At 44.0% G+C, this 5211-nt stretch overlaps 1 protein-coding gene across 1 annotated transcript in view; it reads right to left on the reverse strand.

The window, feature by feature from the left end:
• The window catches only part of mapk6 (mitogen-activated protein kinase 6), a 20491-nt gene extending 18305 nt beyond the window's left edge, over window positions 1-2186 (reverse strand). The window contains exon 1 of the mRNA XM_014026654.1: window positions 2065-2186. The gene's annotated coding sequence lies outside the window, so the exon portion shown is untranslated. The remainder of the gene's footprint in view (window positions 1-2064) is intronic.
• Between the last annotated feature and the right edge of the window lie 3025 nt (window positions 2187-5211).

The raw sequence follows: 5211 nt of genomic DNA on the forward strand, positions 1-5211 counted from the left end.
AATTTAGAGAGCCTAATATTGCTTTCATTAGATGTTTTTAGACTCTGCGGGACTTCTCTTGGTTCTGAAGAAGGTTATGTAACTGGACCTGCTGCAGGACAGCTGCAGAGACATTTATCAGAACTTTCAGATGAAGACAGAACCGTTTCTGATAATTATCTTTCATTAAAAACATAAAATGCATTAAATGTAGACCCAGCTTTCTTTTCATTCATCTCCACAGCTCACATTCACCGTTGTTGTGTTCCTTCTCTGCATTTAATCCGTTGTTTTCATGATGTTTGCTCCAGGTGACATCTGTTAATCCGTCTGTTTGTTTTTGCATTTGATGGGAATTAATGTTGTTTTCAGATTAGAGCGCTGGATTGCATCAGACTATCGTCCCGTCAGTGAGAAAATCCTTGGCTGGGGTCAGTCAGTGCAGCCTGCAGCTTTAAAGAGTCCATCTGGTGCCGAGATGCTCTGTGTCTGACGCCCTCCCGCATCGTAAAAAAACAAGAAATAAATGAAGGAAATAAAGATTTTCCTGCTCATGTCCCTCATTCAGACCCTGTGGATCCTGGTCCAGATGGTCCAGACCCTGTGGCTCCTGGTCCAGATGGTCCAGACCCTGTACACGCCGGTCCAGACTCTCTCTCTCTCTGGCTGCTGTGAATGGATGAGCGCATGGTGGGCGGGGATGCAGGGAGGCAGCATCACCGACGCAGCATCAGCATCCGCAGACTCCCCATGTGGGAGTCCATGTGTGTGAGGGGAGTCCATGTGTGTGAGGGGAGTCCATGTGTGTGAGGGTGCAGAGGACTCGTCCTGCCCTGTGGGGGAACACCAGGTCCAGGAGCACGGCTCTCTGCGTCCACATGAATAACACTAACGAAAGGTGGGCTTTCATGGTGGGCTTTTACTGATGCTAAAAATCATGTTTGTTTTTTGCTTCGTCATGGTTTTTAAAGTTATGTAACAGGATGATTTGTCTCGTTTCACATTCAGTTTGTTGCTTTTATTGAAAGGAGATTCTCTAAATGCTTTTGTTTTGCCTTTTCCTCACTGTTAGGAGCAGTTATTGCAAACGTTTTTATTACACAAAAAGATGATTTAAATGCATTTTTAAACTAAAACCTGTTTGTTGCAGCAGCTGCGGGAACTTTTCTCTGCCAAGAAAATAACCTTTTAATTAGATTTTAGCCTTGTTTCTAAAACATATTTTGTTTATTTCATTAATTCATGTTCATTTAAAAAACATAATTAAAATGAAAGGAGGCAGAAAGAAGAAAAAATCATATAACATCTGCTCCTTTTTTCCCTAAGTTAATTTTAAGCAACAACAATCAAGAATCAATAATTCTTGAGAGAATCAGGAGCAAAGCAACTTAAAAAGAGTTTTATATTTATTTTTTCACCCGATGTTAGAAACAGTTTGTTGGTTTTATAAAATAAATCTAAAATGCTCTTAGAAAAACTATAAAATATTAATATTACGACACAAAAGATCAAAGTGAAATACTCACTGTTTGTTTTCCTCCTGAAAGAGACACATTAAATCAGAAAATATCCTGTTTGAGTCACAGATTAGGGATTAAACGCAAACAAAATAAAGCCTTATGAACGCAGAATATTTGAACTTTTGTATCGTAATATTAATATTTYATAGTTTTTCTAATATTCTGCGTTCATAAAGCTTTATTTTGTTTGCTTTTAATCCCTAATCTGTGAGTGAAACAAGATATTTTCTGATTACGTGTGTCTGTTTCRGGAGGAAAGTGAGTATTTGTGCAGTCTGGCCTGTTTGCAGGACCTGCTGACAGTTTGAGCTGGAGGTTATGTAATAATCCCAATAAGTGAGTCAGATTAAAACGCTGGCCTGTGGCTGCTCTTTGACCCGCATGTGATAAATGCAGGTTATGAAACTCGGTCCTGATCGTTGGRGACATGGGTCTCCTTACACCCCGAGGCAAAGCAGCGAAACAAACTGTGGCTCAGAGGAAACCTCAGGTGTTCAGATCACCTGAGTCTGTCCCTGAAACCAGACCCACTTCCTGTCCCTGTCAGGTCTGTGGATCTACTCACCCAGGCTGAACATCTCCACAGCAAAGCGGGCTGACATGATGAAAACTGAGATTATTAATCCACAGAGAAATCTTCCTGCGTCCACAGAGTCAGAGTCCAGAGAGGTGTGTGTGTGTGTGAGTGAGTGTGTGTGTGTGTGTAGTCCTGCTCCATGTGCCTCCAGCTGTGAACTGGAGCTGTTTGGACCAGGGTTTTATGGACGGGCCGGAGGGGGGGGAGGAGACTGCTCCTGGTTTGGTCCTCCTCTCCCCCTCGTCTCCCTCATTCAGCCTGAAAACCTGTCAGAAAAGATTTATCACAAAAAAAAACTCACTTTTCTGTCCTCCTCTGGGCTGAAAGTATWTACAATTTGTTTTCTAACAAAATAAAAATATATTTGAACAGTTTACCTTAAAGTCTCATCTTTTGTTAAATGAGATTTTATTAATTAACCTAATTACCTTTCAGCCACCAAAACTGTTAAAGTCTGCTGACTCTCCGCTGCCAACATTAATTCAACAGTTGTTATCTGGAAAAATAAAGTCTGTTTTGATTCCGTAGTTTTCCGGACATGTTAGAATGTCATTCTGAAATGCAGGTCTGCACTCAGTGTAAACAAAACACTCAGCTCAAACACAGCTGTAGTCACATGACTGACCTGTTCGGCTGTGTGTGTAAACAAAACAACTTCGACTGTTTCTGTGAGTAAACAAACTTTGGCTGATTTTGTAGGTTAAATAACTCCCTGTTAATCTGTGCTCCCTTAAAGGATCCCTGATTAGTTGTAACATTAAACTTTATTTGATAAACATTTATTTTAACTGTAAAATAAAGACTGTAAAAATACTGTAGGCTGTTCAGTTTTTATCATTTTTAAAGTAAGTTTTTTAAAAATATATTTTAACACAGATGCAGCCATTTTATTTGCACACAAAGCATTCTGGGTAAATGATGACGTGGATAGGTCCTCGGTGCGAGGCTGCTAGCGAGCTATATCCACCCTGAAGGTTAATCTTGGACAATATCTGATGATCGACTCTTTTAAATKAAACCAGAGAGCGTTGACAGAGAGGAGAAGGTAGAAATGACTCAGCCTGGAACTGAAAATATGGATGGAGGACAACAGAGCTGCTTCATGGAAGAACAACCTCAGCTTAGCCTGTTAGTTTTAGCATTAGCCCCGATGCTATATTACCTTATATGTATTAGCTCGGTGCTAATGTGACAAAGAAACAAGCCAAACTGAGGTCCTCCATCCATATTTTCAGTTACACTGAGTCATTTTTGTGTTCCCCTCTCTGTCATGTGGATGGAGGACCTCAGTGACGAGAGGAGGATGTGTAACGCTGAGCTAATACATGTATATAGTGATAGCATCGGGGCTAACGCTAAAGCTAACAGGCTAAGCTGAGGTAATCTGTTTCTGTTTTTGCTAATCTGTTTCCTGATTTGAATATTTACTGTTTATAATTAAATTATATTCCTATATGTAGCATATTACTATTAATAACTTAATTTAATAAATTAAAGTTGATAAAGTTGTGAGTTTAAAAACATCAAAGATCAATGTTTAACAGACAAATAAATCCAGGATCTGGACTCTGAGACTCTGGTTCTGTGGAGTTCTATCTGCGGGGCAGGTCCAGGTCCAGGTCTTGGCACCTGGTCATGTTTGATATTCAAACCAGGATCTGGACCTGCAGTTTGTTACCAAAACACTGTCCTGTCTGTGAGAAGACGCTGTGGTTCTGAGTTTAATCTGCTTCCTCCAAACACAACGACTGATCTGTGCTTGATTACTTCGGTCTGATTGTTTGATTACTTCGGTCTGATTGTTTGATTACTTCGGTCTGATTGTTTGATTACTTCGGTCTGATTGTAGAGATTTCAGTTCCTCGTTAACTCCTCTGATGAAAGAATCATGGATCAGTTCAGGAAACAGAGAACTGTGTCCAGACCAGCAGTCAGAGTGCTGAGCTCAGCCTGAGGTTCTGCTGCGACTCTGAACATGAAGCCGAGGAGCAGAAAGAGCCGAAGCCAGCAGGAGAAAACCCACCGAACGTACAGGAGGAACAGCTCCTGACTCTGAGCTCAGACCTGCAGAACTCACAGGATCAGAAAAAGATCAGGCAGCAGGTGGAAGAGAGCCTGGAGAGGTGCAGGTGTGGACCAATTTGAGGTCCTGGTCCCGGTGTCCAAGGTCCTGGTCCCGGTGTCCAAGGTCCTGGTCCCGGGGTCCAAGGTCCTGGTCCCGGGGTCCAAGGTCCTAGTCCCCGGGTCCAAGGTCCTGGTCCCCGGGTCCAAGGTCCTGGTCCCGGGGTCCAAGGTCCTAGTCCCCGGGTCCAAGGTCCTGGTCCCGGAGTCCAAGGTCCTGGTCCCGGGGTCCAAGGTCCTGGTCCCCGGGTCCAAGGTTCTAGTCCCTGGGTCCAAGGTCCTGGTCCCGGAGTCCAAGGTCCTGGTCCCCGGGTCCAAGGTCCTAGTCCCCGGGTCCAAGGTCCTGGTCTCGGGGTCCAAGATCCTGGTCCCGGGGTCCAAAATCCTGGTCCCGGGGTCCAAGGTCCTAGTCCCTGGGTCCAAGGTCCTGGTCCCGGAGTCCAAGGTCCTGGTCCCGGGGTCCAAGGTCCTGGTCCCCGGGTCCAAGGTCCTAGTCCCTGGGTCCAAGGTCCTGGTCCCGGGGTCCAAGGTCCTGGTCCCCGGGTCCAAGGTCCTAGTCCCTGGGTCCAAGGTCCTGGTCCCGGGGTCCAAGGTCCTAGTCCCCGGGTCCCTGGTCCTGGGGTCCAAGGTCCTGGTCCCCGGGTCCATCATCCAAAGAGAAGACAAGAAGACAGGGTGGAGTGGACAGGACAGCAATGATGATGATGAAGACAGAAGAACATAAAGACAACACAGAAACAACAAACACAACAAAGAACACAAAAATCAACACAAGAAGCAAAACATAGCTAAAAGCTAAAAGTAGCAGACTGTTAGCTAAAAGCTAAACGCAGCAGACTGTTAGCTAAAAGCTAAAAGTAGCAGACTGTTAGCTAAAAGCTAAAAGCAGCAGACTGTTAGCTAAAAGCTAAAAGTACCAGACTGTTAGCTAAAAGCTAAAAGTAGCAGACTGTTAGCTAAAAGCTAAAAGCAGCAGACTGTTAGCTAAAAACTAAAAGCAGCAGACTGTTAGCT

This window comes from Austrofundulus limnaeus, unplaced genomic scaffold (assembly GCF_001266775.1).
Source record: "Austrofundulus limnaeus strain Quisiro unplaced genomic scaffold, Austrofundulus_limnaeus-1.0 Scaffold578, whole genome shotgun sequence".
NCBI classification, from domain to species: domain Eukaryota; kingdom Metazoa; phylum Chordata; class Actinopteri; order Cyprinodontiformes; family Rivulidae; genus Austrofundulus; species Austrofundulus limnaeus.